At 43.3% G+C, this 20,932-nt stretch overlaps 1 long non-coding RNA gene across 5 annotated transcripts in view; it reads right to left on the bottom strand.

Moving 5' to 3' along the window:
• Nucleotides 1-20,932, bottom strand: part of LOC117098187 — a 52,855-nt gene that overhangs the window by 10,799 nt on the left and 21,124 nt on the right. For 3 of the 5 annotated variants that reach the window (XR_004443249.1, XR_004443243.1, XR_004443254.1), the window contains exons 3-4: nt 1,786-1,845; nt 290-407 (exon numbers count right to left, since the gene is read on the bottom strand). This is a non-coding gene — a long non-coding RNA (uncharacterized LOC117098187). The remainder of the gene's footprint in view (nt 1-289; nt 408-1,785; nt 1,846-20,932) is intronic. The other 2 variants (XR_004443247.1, XR_004443258.1) reach the window with 1 other exon arrangement.

Here is a 20,932-nt window from a genome sequence, read left to right as displayed (position 1 = left end):
AAAACATACCACAGAAGAAATCTGAACATAAGACCTGTAAAGAGACTAACTTCCACTTTGTAGTACCCTCAACAGCTAATGGAAACAGTGAATGAATGAATATATAAGAGCAGTTATTAAAGAAAAAAAATTACCCATCAGCTGCCAAACTTGAGACAACAGTTTGAAAAAACATGTTTTTGAAAATTCTCAAGTTGGTATAGATGATTGCAATGCCCTGAGGAGATCTGGGGAGAAAAGCCCATTTACAAAGCAATTGGGAATTGGGCTATGGATTAAAAGGACATACCTTGAAGTAGTTTCCTTCTTTTAGTTATCTTCTTCCATGAGGGTATATTTCTGAACTTGGCACAGGGAATTAAAAAACCAATTTTCTGTAGTCAGAAATTCTTAAAAATATTTCTGTGCTATTATAAAAATTTGAAAATATAAAAAGAACAAAGAATCAGCCATAATTCACCACTCAGACAAAATCACTGTGACTATTTTGGCATATTTCCTTCCTGTCTTTTTTCTCTGCATATAGAAAACTGGAGAGCTGGATTTCTCAGTGGCGCTAAGCATGGGTGGACCTGCACAAAACATTTTGCTTTCCATATTAAGGTCATGTGGTCTTTGTCTGCTCTCTGGCCTACCTTTCCCCACTAACGACCTTTCTCTCTTTTTTTCCTATTTTGTTCTAGCCCTTCCCTCACTAAACCCAGTGTTCTGGTCTTGTGACTGTAACGTGAGTCTTCACTCAGATCTCTGGTTCCAATGTCATGTCCCTGACCGGGATACTGACCCTGTCACCTTAAATCCCTTCACCTCACTTACCTGGCTCTGAAACCAAGTTCATGGACCAGACCAGACCTGATCTTTAATCTTTATTATATTTTTTTCGTTTTTTCCCCATAGCATTAAAAAGCCTTTGCAAATAGAATTATTATTATTATTATTACTGAGACGGAGTCTCGCTCTGTCACCCAGGCTGGAGTGCAGTGGCATGATCTCGGCTCACTGCAAGCTTCGCCTCCTGGGTTGACGCCATTCTCCTGCCTCAGCCTCCGGAATAGCTGGGACTACAGGCGCCCGCCACCATACCCAGCTAATTTTTTTGTATTTTTAGTAGAGACAGGGTTTCACTGTGTTAGCCAGGATAGTCTCTATCTCCTGACCTCGTGATCCGCCCGCCTCAGCCTCCCAAAGTGCTGGGATTACAGGCGTGAGCCACCGCGCCCGCCCTTTTTTTTTTTTTTAAACAGAGTCTCCCTCTGTCACCCAGGCTGGAGTGCAGTGGTATGATCTTGGTTCACTGCAACCTCCGCCTCCAGGTTCAAGCGATTCTCCCGCCTGAGCCTCCCGAGTAGTTGGGATTAAAGGCATGCGCCACCAAGCCCAGCTAATTTCTGTATTTTTAGTAGAGACGGAGTTTCACCATGTTGGCCAGGCTGGTCTCAAACTCCTGACCTCAGGTGATCCACCCGCCTCAGCCTCCCAAAGTGCTGGGATGACAGACATGAGCCACTGCGTCCAGCCTGTAAACAGAAATTGAATGGCTGCATATTATTCTTTTTTGTTTGACCATAATTATCTTAACCATTCTAATATTGACCTTATGTTACTTTTAATTTGTCATTATCATAAATAGCGTTGTGATGAATATCTTTGCAATTAAATCTTTAACTGTGTATCAGATTTTCTTAAGTCAGATATGTACAAATAAAAGCATTGACAGAAAATATGACATTAAAATATTTAATAAGTATTGTTAAAATGACTTCTAGAGAAAGCATACAAACTTACACTCCCGCTGGAGAGTAGAGTGTGTCCGTTTTGTTGCATTGTTGCCAATATTGTGTATTACTGTAGAAATAGGGAACAAAAGGGAATTTAGGAATAGAAAGGAGCTTTCTCAATGTGATCAACAGCATCTATGAAAAATGTACAACTAGTAACATACTTCATGGTGACAGACCAATGCTCTTCCCCAAGATCAAGAACAAAGAAGGGTATCCACTAATATCACTTCTACCAGACGGTGTATTATTTTTAAATATTTGTTCATATAAGCTATTTAAAACCACTCTGCATTTCAAATTGTATTTCTTTGTTTGGTTGCAAGAGGAGCCTTTCTTATGTTTATTAGCAATTGCCCTTCCTTTTTTGTGAATTATATATCTGTCATCTTTGCCCAGGCTTGCTTTTTTTTTTTTTTTTTTTTTTTTGAAATGGAGTCTTGCTCTGTCACCAGGCTGGAGTGCAGTGGTGCTATCTTGTCTCACTGCAAACTCAGCCTCCTGGGTTCAAGCGATTCTCCTGCCTCAGCCTCCTGAGTAGCTGGGACTACAGGCACATGCCACCACATCCAGTTAAATTTTTGTATTTTTCATAGAGACAGGGTTTCACCATGTTGGCCAGGATGGTCTTGATCTCTTGACCTCATGATCCGCCTGCCACAGCCTTCCAAAGTGCTGGGATTCCAAGCATGAGCCACCGCACCCCGCCCAGGCTTCTGTTTTTGTCCTAGGGCTTTTTACGTTATTTCTGTTGAGCTCTCTATATTTTCATCTTAAATATTTCCATGAATTTGTAGTATGTTTTTTCTCTTTTGTATGCCATATTGTTGCCATAGAGTTTTGTGTGTGTGTGTGATCAAAATCAGTTTGTTTCTTTTTAAGCTGCTGTTATGCTTAATCATGTCTTCTTATAGTACTTCACGGTACTGAGGAAACTATACTGCTTCCATATTCAAGAACTAGCCTATTATTTGGATAACCAATTTTCCCATGAAAAGCAGTTCTTATATCCTGCAACTGGTGTTGTCTGTATTATTATAATGCATCAACAAGAAAAAAAAAAAGCGTCAGAGAATCTAATTTGGAATACTGGTTCAAAATCGTAATATGTAGCATTCATTCTAGGTTCCGAGCTATGTTTTTATGTGCAAGACTCAGAAGAAAGGTGAGGTTGATATTCAAGAATTATACAGATACAACCTACAGATTGGCCTTTGTCCAACTTATGACAGAATTTTACAGGAAAGGGTAGCCTAATTTGCATCAGATGTTCACCATGCTTTCATAATTGTTTGATATGGAAATGGAAACCTGTCTTCTCCCATTCAAGAATAACTAAAGAGTAGGGAGGACAAATAAGAACTGCCGTTTTCACGTGTCAGTAATCAAATGTTTATTAAATATATGTATATCTTTTGTATTTTCAGTACAGACGGGGTTTCTCCATGTTAGCCAGGCTGGTCTTGAACTCCTGAGCTCAGGCAATCTGCCGACCTCGGCCTCCCAAAGTGCTAGGATTACAGGCATGAGTCACTGTGCCCGGCCCTGATTATTAATTATATTGAGTATTGAATTTTCTAAAGGCTTTAGTCTAGAAAGGAATATATATATATATTCATTCCACGCTAGAATGCAGTGGTGCAGCCTTGGCTCACTGCAGCCTCAACCTCTGGGGCTGGACAGTCCTCCTGTCTCAGCCTCCCGAGTAGCTGGGACCACCAGTATGTGCCACCATGCTCAGCTAATTTTTGTTTACTTTTGTAGAGAGGGAGTCTGATATGGTTTGGCTGTGTCCCCACCCAACTCTCATCTTGAATTCCCTCGTGTTGTGGGAGGGGTCCTGTGGGAGGTAACTGAATCATGGGGGCAGGCCTTTCCTATGCTGTTCTTGTGACAGTGAGTAAGTCCCATGAGATCTGATGGTTTTATCAAGGGGAGTTCCCTGCACAAGCTGTCTCTTTGCCTGCCACATAAGATGTGACTTCCTCCTCCTTGCCTTCGGCCATGACTGTGAGGCTTCCCCAGTCACATGGAACTGTGGGTTCTCCATTAAACCTCTCTCCTTGGTCAATTTCCAGTCTCCGGTATGTCTTTACCAACAGCATGAAAACAGACTAATACAGGGTCTCACTATGCTGCCCAAATTGGTCTCAAACTCCTGGGCTCAAGAGATGTGCCCACCTCGGCCTCCCAAAGTGCTGGGATTATAGGTGTGAGCCACCTCACCTGGCCTGTGATACTGTTTTTAAAAAGTTTAGTCTGTTAGTTTATAAAAGTAACAGTTTAAAAAATCTTTTAATTATTTGACTTTACTTGTAGCTTAGCTCATCTCTAATTATTTTCAGGTACTAGCCTGGAGCTGATAAATGACCTTATTTTTATACCTCATATTCTTTTGTCTTATAATGAGTTTGAATGTGAGTCAGTAAGACAAGATGTACCTCAGTGTCACCACTTTCCAGAAATAGTATCATTTATATATGATGAGTAAGATTTTTATGATACCAAAAAATTCTCAACATCAAACAACAGGAAAGTCCATACGAAACAATTTAGGAAGAATATTTAGACTAAAGTACAAAAAAGAGTCCTGGATTACTGAATTTCAAAAGGAAGTCATCTGGCCTGGCATGGTGGCTCACACCTATAATACCAGCACTTTGGGAGGCCAAGGCGGGTGGATGACTTGAGGTAGGAGTTCGAGACCTACCTGATCAACATGGTGAAACCCCATCTCTACTAAAAATACAAAAATTAGCCAGTCATGGTGGCACATGCCTGTAATCCCAGGTACTTGGGAGGCTGAGGCAGGAGAGTTGTTTGAACCTGGGAGGCGGAGGTTGAACCCGGGAGCTGGAGGTGGGAGGAAACCCAGGAGGCGGGGAGCTGAGATCACACCACTGCACTCCAGCCTGGGCAAGACAGTGAGACTGTCAAAAAAAAAAAGAAGTCCCCTATCAACCACCATTTCAAAATAAATCAATGAAGAGAAAAGGGAACTGCAGAAGCCAGCAGCACTGAAAGGTGCCTGGGACAAGGCAAGGCTGCAGCATGATACAAGCCCTTCGCCACTTCACTGACATCAACATCACTCTCCCTATACTCAGGGCCGGGCAGCCTTTCTAGAATTTGCTTTCTGTACAATGCAGTACCTGCACATAGCACGGACTCAAGAGAGGGTGCAATTATTAACACCTTTTCAGTAGGTTCTTGGGGAATACAGTCAGTTTTCAAAGAGTTCCATGGTGTGGCACTCAAGACAGGGTCTCTGGAGCCAGGCCACCCAGATGCAAATCCTGGGTCTGCTATTTACCAACTCTGTGACCTCAAACATTTTACTTAACCTCTGAGTGTTGGTGTACACTCATTTAAAATGGAAATAATAGTAGTATCAGAGGTTTATGTCAAGATTGAATGAGACAAGACATAAAAAGTGCCTGGTATAGAATAAGCATCTGGTATACCTGAGCTAGTCACACACAGAGGAAAGTAAAGCACCACCAGTTAGACATTTTCCATCTATAACAACTTATGTAAGTAAAAGCAAACAAGAAATAGAAACACTCTCTAAGGGCCATTGCATCGGTTAGAATTAGGTTTAGTTATATGAAATAAACAAACACTCATCCCACCCTATGCCCACACACTCAGACACACACACACACACACACACACACACACAAACCCCAGCAGTTCAGAAATACAGAAATCAGTTTCTCTCACACATAAAATAAGCTGGAAAGTAGGCAGCCCAGGGTTGCATAATCACCTGGATTCAGGCTCCTTTCATTGCATAGCTCCTCCCTCTTGCTCTGTCTGCTTCCTGGTCCTGGAAGGCTGCTTGGCTCCTACCATCTCATCTCCTTTTCCAAGCAGTGAGGAGGAGGAAGGTGCAAAAATGAACCTACACCTTATCATTTAAAAACACTTCTCAGACTGGCCTTTGTGGCTTACCCCTATAATCCCAGCACTTTGGGAGGCCGAGGCAGGAGAATTGCTTGAGCCTGGGAGTTTGTGAGACCAGGATGGGCAACATAGGGAGACCTTGTGTCTACAAACATTTTTAATTATTTGGGCATGGTGGCTGACACTTGTGGTCCCAGCTACTCTGGAGGCTGAGGTGGGAGGATCACTTGACCCTGAGAGGTCGAGGCTGCAGTGAGCTTTGATGGCACCACTGCACTCCAGCTTGAGCAGTAAAAGCAAGATTTTGTCTCCAGAATAAATAAATGAATAAAAATCTTTATCAGCAATTACATCCAACACTTCCATTAACATCCCATTGGCCAAAATTTGGTCTCATAGTCTCATCTAGTAATCGGGAGGCTAGGAGATAGTCTTTATTCTGGGTGGGCGTGTGCCCAGCTAATAAGTGGGGGTTCTAGCACAAACAAAGGAAAGAATGGATATTAGAGAGGAAAGGAGCATTCAATTCCCCAGCCCGGCGGATAACAAACAGGCTCTGAGCAAGAAACATAATACAAATATTCAAACACAGGAAGGCAGCCCCAAGATTGACTGTTTATTTGTTAGGGCATAATTGTCAATGGTTTACTTATTGTGTCTTATAGAATCATAAACTAGATTATGTCCTCAGCCCTCCTGGAAATGCTTGGCAGAGTGTGGGTCCCATTCAACCTCCACAGCATAAAGGAAAGGGAAGGCACTTGGGGAGGATTTCAAAGAAAAGCCACCAGGATGACTAATAGCTCAAAACAATAAGACCTAGAACGCACTGTTAAGGAATGAGTCAGCTAGGGAAAGAGATGGCTAGAGGGTGACTAAATAATGATTACTTGCTATACAAAGGTCTCTGCACAGAGAAGGGAGTGGGAGGAGGAGAAGAAGGTGGACGATGACCAGGAGTATGGTCACCTCCACTAGGGATTGAACGGAAGGAAACGGGAGCAGGAGTGACTTAAAGAGACCTGAAGGGGATGCTTGTCAAAATACAGGAGATGGTGTAAACATATAGCACGTGGGGATTATATATTGACATCTCTGACCACTGTGGTATTTGAATGTGCTCTTCCCTGAAGCAAGGCTTGAGGGTTTGCAGGAGCACTCACAGGTGGAGGGAGGGTGAACGACCAGAACTCCTATGATTTCCTTCTCTGTGCCTCAGTTTCCCTCATGGAATACCCATGTGTTGGAGTTCAGAAAAGAGATCCTGTATTGATTTGAAAGATACACTCTGGTTTTGCAGATGTACAGAAAATAATAACTAAACAGTATCAGTATGTGGCAGAAGAGATGCTACCAGTAGAAAGGAATGCCCTTTTTGTATTTTAAGATCTCATTTTTTAAAAAATTATAGGAGCAGTATGATGGCTTTCCAGCCAAGATGGCCCTGTAAGATGCATGCCATCTGCTGCACATATTTAACAATGTCAAACTAATACACAAAGAGAAAACCAAAAAAGCTATAGCATGGTTCAGAAACAGGACAATTACTTACATGGACCAGAAACAGAGAGAGCTGAGTGAGGCAGAAATGAGGACCAAGGGCCATGGGTCTCAAACAGGGAGTGGTAGTCGAGAATCTGGCTTCGCTAGTAAAGCCTGCTCTGCCTGACGCTAGAGACCAAAGCCAGGCACCTGTAGAAGCCAGGGGCTGCAGTAGAGGTCTCCTTCCTCCTCTCCCCCAGCTCCTGCTCCACTCCCACTCCCCAGGGGTAACCACGCTCCCTTTTCAGCCCTCCTGAGGGCCACTCTGTAAGATGAGGACATGCGGCATCTACAGGGCTTCCCACCTCGCTTCCCTTCCCTGATTTCTATTCAGTGCGGCCACTGCCCTTACCTCTCCATTCTGTTAACTATGATTCTTTCGTGTTTTGTATATAGGTGCACTGCAAAAACGAGGAATATGACTAAACCCATAGAAAAGGGAATATATTCTCTGTTATTAAATCTGCCATGATTTAACAGAATATTTTTTCCAAATTCAATACATAGCTCGAAATCATATCATATTTTAGTTAGCTTCTTTTTTTTTTTTTAAAGGCAGAGTGTCACTCTATCACCCAACTGGAGTACACTGGTGTGATCATGGCTTACTGCAGCCTCATCCTCCCATGCTCAGGTGATCCTCTCACCTCAGCCTCCTGAGTAGCTGGGACTACAGGCATGTGCCGCTATGCCCAGCTAGTTTTCGTATTTTTAGTAGAGACGGGGTTTTGCCATGTTGCTCAGGCTCATGTCAAATTCCTGAGCTCAAGCCATCTGCCCACCTCTGTAATCCCAGAACTTTTGGAGGCCGAGGTGGGCAGATGCCTCGAGACCAGGAGTTCGAGACCAGCCTGGGCAACATAGTGAGACCCCATCTCTACAAAAATTAAAATTAAAAAATTAGCTGGGCATGGTGGCACATGCCCGTAGTCCTAGCTACTCAAGAGGGTGAGTCCTAGCTACTGGGCTCAAGGAGATCACTTGAACCCAGGACATCAAGGCTACCTTGAGCTATGATGGCACCACAGAACTCCAGCCTGGGTGACAGAGCAAGACCCTGTCTCAAAAAATATATATATTATTCTTGCAGCCCCTTGACTTCCTGTTTTAATATGAACTGATGACCTTCTTCCTTTTTTTTTTCTTTAAGATGGAGTCTTGTGCTCTTGCCCAGGCTAGAGTGCAGTGGTGCGATCTCAACCTCCGCCTCCTGGGTTCAAGTGATCCTCCTGCCTCAGCCTTGCAAGTAGCTAGGAATAGACGCCTGCCACCACCACATGCAGTTAATTTTTTTGTAGTTTTAGTAGAGACAGGGTTTGCCATGTTGCACAGGCTGGTCTTGAACTCCTGAACTCAAGTGATCCACCCGCCTCAGCCTCCTGAATTGCTGGGATGACAGGCGTGAGCCACCGCATCTGGCCTTGAACTGATGACTTTCTAAGCCTGTTACACAAATGACACCTGAGCTTCCTTCTCAATGATTTACTAGGTGAGTGCCCTTGTTCTTGGGCTCCATGTCTCCTTCTTGGATTCCTGTTCCGATTGGAAGGAGTATATCCTCAATTAATTTTTTCAGAAAAGGTATACGTAGAGATAAACTTTGTGAGTGCTTTTTGTTTTATTCTCACAGCTGCCTGTTTGACTGGATGTCAGTTTCTAGGTTGAAATCAGTTTTCCTTATAAATTTGGGGTCACTGTTTCATTGTGTTTTAGCCATGTTACTTTAGATATATCTGATGCCAATTTGTTCTTCATTTCCACCTAAGACACTTGTATTTCTTCTCTGGAAAACTTTAGGGTTTTCTTTTTTAAACTCGACATCCTGAAATCTCACCATAATATGTTTAAGTGTGATCCTCTGTTTTTCATTCATTGTCTTTGGTACTAGTGTCTTTTTCAATACGAACACTTGAATTTTTCTTCAGTTCAAGGAAATTATCTTTCATTTCTCTAAGTGCTTTCTCTTCATTCACCATTCTCTCCTCCTGGAACTTCTATTAGATTGATAGTGAGTTCTGCTTTTTCACTTTCCCTCATTATGGCTCCATATTTTGGAATATCTCTTTGTCCATATCTTTTACATCACTATACAATCTTCTACTTCATTCAGTCCTTCTATTTTAAGTTTTCATTTTGGCAATCATGATTTTAATTTTTGAGAATTTTTTCGTATTTTTTGAGTGTTCTTTTTTCGTGGCCATCTGTTTCTGTTCTTTTTTTCAGAAAATAAATCGCCTATCTTCTGGAGCTTAGCTTAGGAAGGTCTTTTTTTTTTTTTTAGTTCTATTTCTTGCATTATACGTCTCCCATTCTCTGAAGTAATGTATTCTATTGGCTCAAATTGGTCTTTCACAACATTAGGTTTTTAAAAAATGTCTTAAAGGCTGGGCATGATGGCTCACACCTGGTAATCTCAGCACTATGGGAGGCCAGGACGGGTAGATCACTTGAGCCCAGGAGTTCAAGACCAGACTGGGCAACATGGTAAAACCCTGTCTTGACAAAAAATACAAAAAAATTAGCTATTTGTGGTGTTACGTGCCTGTAGTCCCAGCAGCTTGGGAGCCTAGGGAGTATCTCTCGGGCCTGCTGCATTCCAGCTTGGGTGACAGAGAGAGAGACCCTGTCTCAAAAAAAAAAAAAATTTTTTTTAAGTATCCACTTGACTGGATTAAGGAGTACCTAGAGGACAGATGCAGTGGCTCACACCTGTAATCCCAGCACTTTGGGAAGCTGAGGCGGGTGGATCACTGAGGTCAGGAGTTTGAGACTAGCCTGGCCAACATGGCAAAACACCATCTCTACTAAAAATACAAAAAAAAAAAAAAAATAGCTGGCATGGTGGTGCACACCTGTAATCCCATCTACTCAGGAGGCTGAGGCAGGAGAATCACTTGAACACAGGAGGCAAAGTTGTAGTGAGCCAAGATCATGCCACTGTACTCCAGCCTGGGTGACAGAGGGAGACTCAGTCTCAAAAAGAAAAATAATAATAATAAAGGAATTGTAAGGGTGTTTCCAGAAGAGATTAGCATGTGAGTCTGAGTAGATTCAGTGGACAACACCAGCCTCAGTAATGCAGGTGGGCACCATCCAATCAGCTGAGGTCTCAGATGGACCACAAGCAGAAAAGCTGCATCAGTCTTTCTCTGAAGCTGGGTTCTTTTCCTGCCTTGGGCATCAGAAACCCAGGCACTCTGGTCTTTGGACTCCAGGATGTACACCAATGGCCATCCGGGTTCTCAGGTTTACAACCTCGGACTGGGAGTTACACTATCTACTTCCCTGATTCCGAGCCTTTTGGACTTGGACTGAGCCACACTACTGGAATTCCAGGGTGTCCAGCTTGCATATGGCCTGTTGTGGGACCTCTCAGCCTCCATAAATCAAGTGGCCAATTCCTCTAGCAAATCTCCTCTCATGTATCTATTTAATACATATATATGTAGATATAGATATATTAGATATTTATATATTGGTTCTGTCTCTCTGGAGAACCCTAATACAGGAGCCAAGTGAGGTTGACATATTTACCACCCTGCCTTCTCTCAGCAGGGTTCCTGCGGGTTGGCTGCTCCAAAGGCAACACTTTCCAGCACCTCATTTAGAGCTAATGACCTAGAAAATTCTTTCACTACTCCCCTTCCATATCAGCAAAAATAACTAAAAGTAGTTTGCCTTCGTGTGTCAAGGAAAGCAATATATCTTAACTGTCTGCCTCAGGGCTAAGTCAACTCCTGCTGTCGTAATATAATCTGGAGGGGCCGGGCGCGGTGGCTCAAGCCTGTAATCCCAGCACTTTGGGAGGCCGAGACGGGCGGATCACGAGGTCAGGAGATCGAGACCATCCTGGCTAACACGGTGAAACCCCGTCTCTACTAAAAAAATACAAAAAATTAGCCGGGCGAGATGGCGGGCGCCTGTAGTCCCAGCTACTCGGGAGGCTGAGGCGAGAGAATGGCGTAAACCCGGGAGGCGGAGCTTGCAGTGAGCTGAGATCCGGCCACTGCACTCCAGCCTGGGCGACAGAGCGAGACTCCGTCTCAAAAAAAAAAAATAAATAAAAAAATAATCTGGAGGAACCTTGTTTGTCTTGCTGTTCTACAGAAAGTCACATGGGTTCATTACCTGGATGATATTATGCTAATTGGATCTAGTGAACAGAAAGGAGCTCAGATTCACTGGTAAAACACATCTTTGCCAACAAGCTGGGAAATAATTCCCTGGGAAGTCCAGGGTCCTGATATACTGATGAGGGTCCTGATATACTGATGAAGTTCCTGAGGGTCCAGTGGTTTGTTGGAATATCTCCTTCTAAAGGAAGATCGGCCAGGCACAGCGGTTCATGCCTGTAATACCAGCATTTTGGGAGGCCGAGGTAGGAGGATCGCTTGAGCCCAGGAGTTTGAGACCAGCCTGGGCAACATAGTGAGACTCCATCTCTATGGAAAAAAATAATAATCCAGGCACAGTGGCATGCACCTATAGTCCCAGCTGCTCCTCAGGAGTCTGAGGTGAGAGGATTGCTTGAGCCTGGGGGTCAAGGCTGCAGTGAGCTGTGATTGTGCCACTGTACTCCAGCCTGGGTGACAGAGAGAGATCCCTGACTCAGAAAGAAAAAAAACAAACATTAAAAGGAAAAGGGAGAGATCATGCTTATCCTTTGCCCCACCGGTTATGGAGGAGGCACAATGCTTAGTGGATTTCTTTGGATTTTAAAGACAACATGAATCATACTTTGGTGTGTTCCTCTAACCTCATTACTGGATTATTCACCTGATAAGGCTGACAGTTTTGAGTGGGCACAGAGCGGAAAGGGGTTCTGACAAGTCCAGGCTGCAGCACAAGCAGTCTGACAGCAGACCCAGTGGAGTGGAAGAATCTGTGGCAGACAGAGCTGCTAGATGTTGAAACTGAGTCCCCAGTATGGCAACATTGACAGGTCAGGCCTTTAAGAGGCGATTGGGTCCCGAGGGCAGAGGCCTCATGGGTTAATCTATTCATGGATTAATGAATTAATGGGTTGATGGATTAAAGAGTTACTACCACAGGAGTGGGACTGGCGGCTTTTCAGAAGAGGAAGAAACACCTGAGCTAGCATGCTCAGGTCCTTTGCCATGTGATGCCCTGCACCACCCTGGAACTCTGAAGACAAAGTCCCACCAGCATGAGGGCTCTCATCGGAATGAAGGCTCTCACCAGATGTAGCCCCTTGAAGTTGGACTTCTCAGCCTCCATCACTGTAAGAAATAAATTTCTTTTCTTTATAAATTACACAGTTTCAGGTATTCTGTTACTAGCAACAGAAAATGATTTAAAACACATGTATCAATTTTGGCTTTTGTTGCCATTGCTTTTGGTGTTTCAGACATGAAGTCCTTGCCCATGCCTATGTCCTGAATGGTACTGCCTAGGTTTTCTTCTAGGGTTTTTATTGACAAATGGGATCTAATTAAACTAAAGGGCTTCTGCACAGCAAAAGAAACTACCAACAGAGTGAACAGGCAACCTACAGAATGGGAGAAAATTTTTGCAATCTATCCATCTGACAAAGGACTAATATCCACGATCTACAAAGAACTTCAACAAATTTACAAGAAAAAATCAAACAACCCCATCAAAAAGTGGGCAAAGGATATGAACAGACACTACTCAAAAGAAGACATTTATGCAGCCAACAGACACATGAAAAAATGCTCATCATCACTCGCCATTAGAGAAATGCAAATTAAAACCACAATGAGATACCATCTCATACCAGTTAGAATGGCGATCATTAAAAAGTCAGGAAACAACAGGTGCTGGAGAGGATGTGAAGATATAGGAACACTTTTACACTGTTGGTGACACTGTAAACTAGTTCAACCATTGTGGAAGACAGTGTGGCGATTCCTTAAGGATCTAGAACTAGAAATACCATTTGACCCAGCCATCCCATTACTGGGTATATACCCAAAGGATTATAAGTCATGCTGCTATAAAGACACATGCACACGTATGTTTATTGCGGCACTATTCACAATCGCAAAGACTTGGAACCAACCCAAATGTCCATCAGTGACAGACTGGATTAAGAAAATGTGGCACATATACATCTTGGAATACTACGCAGCCATACAAAAGGATGAGTTTATGTCCTTTGTAGGGACATGGATGAAGCTGGAAATCATCATTCTGAGCAAACTATCGCAAGGACAGAAAACCAAACACCGCATGTTCTCACTCATAGGTGGGAACTGAACAATGAGAACCCTTGGACACAGGGTGGGGAACATCACACATCGGGGCCCGTCATGGGGTGGGGGGAGAGAAGAGGGATAGCATTAGGAGATACACCTAATGTAAATGACCAGTTAATGGGTGCAGCACACCAACATGGCACATGTATACATACGTAACAAATCTGCACATTGTGCACATGTACCCTAGAACTTAAAGTATAATAAAAAAAAAAAAAACATGTATCCCAGGGAACTGGGCCGGGTGCGGTGGCTCACACCTTTAATCCCAGCACTTTGGGAGGCCAAGGAGGGCTGGTCAGGAGTTTAAGACTAGTCTTGTCAACATGGCAAAACCCCATCTCTACAAAAGTACAAAAATTAGCCTGGCATGGTAGCACATGCCTGTAATCCCAGCTACTTGGGAGGCTGAGAGAATTGCTTGAACCTGGGAGTCTGTGGTTGCAGCGAGCCAAGATTGTGCCACTCTACTCCAGCCTGGGCAACAGAATGAGACTTCATCTCAACATATACAAATAAAATTTTTAAAAATACAAAATACAAAAATTAAGTGGGTGTGGTGGCACAGGCCTATAATCCCAGCTACTCAGAAGGCTGAGGCATGAGAATCGCTTGAACCTGGGAGGCAGATGTTGCAGTGAGCTGAGATCACACCACTGCACTCCAGCCTGAGTGACAGAGTGACACTTTGTCTCCAAAAAAAAAAAAAAAAGAGAGAGAGAGAGAGTTTCAAAAGAGGAGGAGAAAGGGGCAGAGACAGTATTTGAAGAATTAATGGCCAAAACTTCTCAAATGTAATGAAAGACATGACTCCTCACACCCAAGAAGCTCAACAAACTTCAGGTGTAGAGAACCAGACAGAGACACATTATAACCAAGCTGTCGAAAGCCAAAGAGAGAATTTTGGAAGCAGCAAGAGAGAGGCAACTCATTATTTATAAGAAATCCTAAATAAAATTAACAATCGATTCCTCATTAGAAACTACGAAAGCCACAGGTAGTGGATGACACATTTAAAGTACTGAAAGAGAAAAAATGTCAACCAAAAAAATGTCTTTCTTTTGAGACAGGGGAGTATAGACTGGAGTGCTGTGGCATGATTTCAACTCACTGCAACCTCTGCTTCCAAGGCTCAAGTGACTCTCCAGCCTCAGCCTCCTGAGTAGCAGGGACTACAGGCACAAGCCACCAATACTGGGCTAATTTTTGTATTTTTTTGTAGAGTTGGGGTTTTGTCATGTTGCCCAGGTTGGTCTCGAACTCCTGAGCTCAAAACAATCCTCCTGCCTCAGCCTCCCAAAGTTGCTGGGATTACAAGCCTGAGCCAGCAAGCGGCCAAAAAACTTTTATCTGGCAAAACTATATTCAATAATGAAATAGAAATTAAGACACTCCCAGATTAACAAAAACTGCAGAAATTTGTCACTAGTAGACCAGCCCTACAGGAAATGCTAAAAGGAGTCCTTCAGGCTGACGTGAAAGGACAACATACAGTAATTTGAAGCCAAATGAAGAAAGAACATCAGTAAAGGTATTATAACTACATAGGTAAACGTATTATAACTACAAAAAAACAGTATTACTATATTTTTGCTTTATAACTCCTTGTTTTTTATATGACTTAAAAGATAAGTGCATAAACAACAGTTATAAATATATGTTAATCAGCACATGATGCATGAAGACATAGTTCGTAGCAAGAGCAACATAAAGGAGGGATGGAGTTACGTAGGAGCAAAATTCTGTATGCTATTTAAACTAACCTGGTATAAATTCAAACTTGATTGTTATAAATTATAATGTTAACTGTAATCACTAAGAAAATAACTAAAAAATATAAAGTAAAGCCAGGTGGTAGTGCCTGTAGTCCCAATTACTTGGGAGGCTGAGGCGGAAGGATCACTTGAGGCCAGGATTTGAGTAGTTAGCTTTGATCATATCCGTGAATAGCCATTTCACTCTGGGCTGGGCAAGAAAGTGAACCCCCACCTCTAAAACATAGAGATAAAGCTACATGACCTTGGATTTGGCAATGGTTTCTTTTTTTTTTTTTTTGAGATGGAGTCTCGCTCTGTTGCCCGGGCAGGCGTGCAGTGGCCGGATCTCAGCTCACTGCAAGCTCCGCCTCCCGGGTTCACACCATTCTCCTGCCTCAGCCTCCGGAGTAGCTGGGACTACAGGCTCCCGCCACCTCGCCCGGCTAGTTTTTTGTATCTTTAGGAGAGACGGGGTTTCACCGTGTTAGCTAGGATGGTCTCGATCTCCTGACCTCGTGATCCGCCCGTCTCGGCCTCCCAAAGTGCTGGGATTACAGGCTTGAGCCACCGTGCCCGGCCTGGCAATGGTTTCTTTGCCATAAAAAGTTTGACATAGGCCGGGCGCGGTTCCTCAAGCCTGTAATCCCAGCACTTTGGGAGGCCGAGACGGGCGGATCACGAGGTCAGGAGATCGAGACCATCCTGGCTAACACGGTGAAACCCCGTCTCTACTAAAAATACAAAAAACTAGTCGGGCGAGGTGGCGGGCGCCTGTAGTCCCAGCTACTCCCGAGGCTGAGGCAGGAGAATGGTGTAAACCCGGGAGGCGGAGCTTGCAGTGAGCTGAGATCCGGCCACTGCACTCCAGCCTGGGAGACAGAGCCAGACTCCGTCTCAAAAAAAAAAAAAAAAAAAGTTTGACATAAAAACCACAAGCAACAAAAGAAAAAAACAGATAAATTTGGCTAGGAGTGGTGGCTCATGCCTGTAATCCCAGCAATTTAGGAGGCCAGCTTACGGCGATCACTTGAGGTCAGGTGTTCTAGACCAGCCTGGCCAATACGATGAAACCCCATCTCTACTAAAAATACAAAAATTAGCCAGGTGTGGTGGTGCACACCTGTAATCCCAGCTACTCAGGAGGCTGAGGGAGAAGAATTGCTTGAACTTGGGAGGCGGAGGTTGCAGTGAGCCAAGCTTGCACCATGCATTCCAGCCTGGGTAATAGAGTGAAACTTCGTCTCAAAAAAGAAAAGAAAAGAAAAAGTAGATAAATTGAGCTTCATCAAAATAAAAACTTTTGTGCATCTAAAGACCCTATCAAAAAAGTGAAAAGACAACCTATGGAATAGGACAAATTATTGGCAAATCATATATCTGATGAGTCTAGTATCTATAATACATGAAGAACCCTTACAATTCAACAAGAAAAAAGACATGCAAACCAAATACAAAATGGGCAAGGGAAATGAATAGACGTTTCTTCAAGTAAGATATTCTACTGGCCAATAAACACATAAAAATATGCTCATCATTAATCATAAGGGAGATGCAAATCAAAATCACAAGATACCACTTTATACCTATTAGGACGGTTATAATTTTCTGCTGTTGTTTTTTGTGTTTTTGTTTTTGAGGATGGTTTAAATTTTTTGAAACTTTTTTTTTTTTTTTTTTTGAGACAGAGTCTCGCTCTATCGCCCAGGCTGGAGTGCAGTGGTGTGATCTCGGCTCACTGCAACCTTCACCTCCTAGGTTCTAGCGATTCTCCTGCCTCAGTCTCCCAAGTAGTTGGACTACAGGCGTGTGCCACCACGCCCAGCTAATTTTTTGAATTTTTAGTAGAGACAGGGTGTTAGCCAGGATGGTTTCGATCTTCTGACCTCATGATCCGCCTGCCTCAGCCTCCCAAAGTGCTGGGATTATAGGTATGAGCCACTGTGCCCGGTTAAAAACATTTTTTTTTGAGACAGGTCTTGCTCTGTTGCCCAGGCTGGAGTGCAGTGCCATGATCACAACTCACTGCAGCCTTAACCTCCTGGGCTCAAGAGGGTGATCCTGCCACCTTAGACACACACGCATCTGGAACTACAAGTATGCACTACTATGCCTCGATATTTTGGATTTTTTTGTAGAGATGGGGTTTCTCCATGTTGCCCAGGATGGTCTTGAACTCCTAGGCTCAAGTGATCCACCTGCCTCAGCTTCCCACAGCGCTGGGATTACAGGCATGAGCCATTATGCCCAGCCTAAAACATTTTTTAAACCAGAAAATAAGTGTTGGCAAGGATGTAGAAAACTGCAACTCTTGTACATTGCTGATGAGAACGTAAAATGGTGCAGCTGCTATGGAAAACAGTTTGATGGTTCCTCAAAAAGTTAAAGAATTACACACAAGAGTTAGCAATTCCACTCCTAGGTGTTTACCCAACAGAACTGAAAATAGGAACTCAAACTCAAAAAATACTGAATATGACATATTGAATATGACAGCATTCTTAGCAGTATTATTCACAGTAGCCAAAAGGTAGAAATAACCCAAATGCCCATTAACTGGTAAGTGGATAAACAAAAGTAGTATGTCCATATAATGGAAGATTATTCAGCCATAAAAAGAATTAAAATTTGTCTGGGTGCAGTGGCTCACGCCTGTAATCCCAGCACTTTGGGAGACTGAGGCAGGTAGATCACTTGAGCCCAGAAGTTTGAGACCAGCCTATGGCGAAACCCTGTCTCTACAAAAATATACAAAAATTATCCAGGCGTGGTGGTACACGCCTGCAGCCCCAGCTACTCGGGACGCTGATGTGGAAGGATTGCTTGAACCTGGGAGGCAGAGGCTGCAGTGAGTCAGAAACTGCAGTGAGCTGAGATTGCACCACTGCACTCCAGCGTGGGTGACACAGTCAGATTCTGTCTCCAAAAAAAAAAAAGAAAAAGAAAGAAAGAAAAGAAAAGAATTAAAACTTGAAAATACCTAGATACCTAGGAACGCAGCTAACCAAGGAGGTGAAAGGTCTCTACAATGAGAATTACAAAACACTGCTCAACGAAATCAGAGATGACACAAACTACTGGAAAAATATTCCATGCTTATGGATAGGATAGCATTATAATGGCTATACTTCCCAAAGCAACTTACAGATTCAATGCTATTCCTATCAAACTACTAATGACATTCTTCACAGAAATAGAAAAAACAACTATTTTAAAATTCATACGGAACCAAAAAAGAGCCCAAGTAGCCAAGACAATCTTAAACAAAAAGAACAAAGTCAGAGGCATCACACTACCCAACTTCAGACTATACTACAGGGCTACAGTAACGAAAACAGCATGGTACTAGTACAAAAACAGACACATAGACCAATGGAACAGAACAGAGCCCAGAAATAATGCCATACACCTACAACCATTGATCTATGACAAAGCTTACAAAACAAACAAGGGTGAACAGACCTTCATTCAATAAATGGTGCTGGGATAACTGCCTAGCCATACACAGAGGATTGAAACTGGACCCCCACCTTACACCACATAAAAAAAATCAACTCAAGAGGAATTAAAGTCTTTTTTTTTTTTTTTTTTTTTTTTTTGAGACTGAGTCTCGCTGTGTCGCCCAGGCTGGAGTGCAGTGGCGCGATCTCGGCTCACTGCAAGCTCCGCCTCCCGGGTTCCCGCCATTCTCCCGCCTCAGCCTCCGAGTAGCTGGAACTACAGGCGCCCGCCACCGCGCCCGGCTAGTTTTTTGTATTTTTAGTAGAGACGGGGTTTCACCGTGTTAGCCAGGATGGTCTCGATCTCCTGACCTCGTGATCCGCCCGCCTCGGCTTCCCAAAGTGCTGGGATTACAGGCTTGAGCCACCGCGCCCGGCCGGAATTAAAGTCTTAAATGTAAAACCTAAAACTATAAAAACCCGGAAGATAATTTAGGAAGTACCATTCTGGACAGAGGACTTGGCAAAGATTTCACAAAAAAATGCCAAAAGCAATTGCAACAAAAACAAAAATTGACAAACAGGATCTATTAATAATTAAACTAGGCCAGGTGCAGTGGCTCATGCCTGTAATCCCAGCACTTTGGGAGGCCGAGGTGGGTGGATCACCTGAGGTCAGGAATTCTAGAACAGCCTGGCCAACACGGTAAAACCCCATCTCTACTAAAAATAAAAATAAAAAAACTAGCTGGGCATGGTGGGCGCTTGTAATCCCATCTACTTGGGAGGCTGAGGCAGGAGAATCGCTTGAACTCGGGAGGCGGAGGTTTCAATGAGCTGAGATCACGCCATTGCACTCCAGCCCGGGCAATAAGAGCAAAACTCTGTCTCAAAAATAAACAAACAAAGAGCTTCTGCACAACAAAAGGAACTATCAACAGAGTAGACAGACAACCTACAGAATGGAAAAAAATATTTGCAAACTATGGATCCAACAAAGGTCTAGTACACAAAATCTGTAAGGGACTTAAACAAATATACAAGCAAAAAAACAACCAACCCCACTAAAAAGTGGGCAAAGGACATGAACAGACACTTTTTAAAGGAAGACATACGTGTGGCCAACAAATACATAAAGAAATGTTCCATGTCACTAATCATTAGAGAAATGCAAATCAAAACCACAATGAGATACCATCTCACACCAGTCAGAATGGCTATTATTAAAAAGCAAAAAAAGCCAGACACGGTGCTCATGCCTGTAATCCCAGCACTTTGGGAGGTCAAGGTGGGTGGACTGCGTGAGGTCAGGAGTTCGAGAACAGCCTGACCAACATGGTGAAACACTGCCTCTGCTAAAAATACAAAAATTAGCCAGGCGAAGTGACACACGCCTGTAACATCAGCTGCTCAGGAGGCTGAGGCATGAGAATCGCTTGAACTCGGGAGGCAGAGGTTGCAGTGAGCTGGGATCATACTACTGCACTCCAGCTTGGCCAACAGAGGCAGACTGTCTCAAAAAAAAAAAGGGCGGGGGGAAGGTCTACAAATAAACGATGCTGGCAAGGTTGCAGATGAAAGGGAATACTTATACATTGCCGGTGGGAGTGTAAATTAGTTCAGCCATTGTGGAAAGCAGTGTGGAGATTGCTTGAAAAATGTAAAACAGAATTACCATTTGACACAGCGATCCCATTGTTGGATATATACCCAAAGGAATATACATTGTTCTCCCACAAAGATACATGCATGTGCATTTCACTGCAGCACTATTCACAACACCAAAGACGTGGAATCAGCCTACATGCCCATCAACGATAGACTGGATTTTTAAAATGTAGTACATATACAACATAGAATACTATGCAGCCATAAAAAAGAATGAGATCGTGTCCTTTGCAGCAACATGGATAGAGCTGGAGGTCATTATCCTAAGCTAAGTAGGTGATCTACTCTATGGTTCCACTTATTTAACATTCTCACTATACAAATTAGAGATGAAAGACAGATTAGTGGTTGCCAGGTACGGTGAAAGAAAGGGGTGGTATAACTGAAAAGGGTAACACAAGGGAGCTGTTGGGTGATGGAATAGTTCCGTCATGAAGTAGTGGCGTGTACTCGGGCAGGAACCTCCGCGTGTGACACAATGGCATGGAACTATCCACATATGTTGTACCAAAGTCAGTTTTCTGGTTTCCATATTGCGCTATGGTAGGTAAAAAGTAACCACAGGGAGGAAACTGGTTGAAGGGCACACAAAACCTCTTTGTTCT

This window comes from Trachypithecus francoisi, unplaced genomic scaffold, assembly GCF_009764315.1.
Source record: "Trachypithecus francoisi isolate TF-2019V2 unplaced genomic scaffold, Tfra_2.0 Contig01461, whole genome shotgun sequence".
NCBI lineage: Eukaryota > Metazoa > Chordata > Mammalia > Primates > Cercopithecidae > Trachypithecus > Trachypithecus francoisi.
The sequence above is the reverse complement of the archived record's forward strand: the minus strand, read 5'-3'. Positions and strand labels throughout refer to the sequence as shown.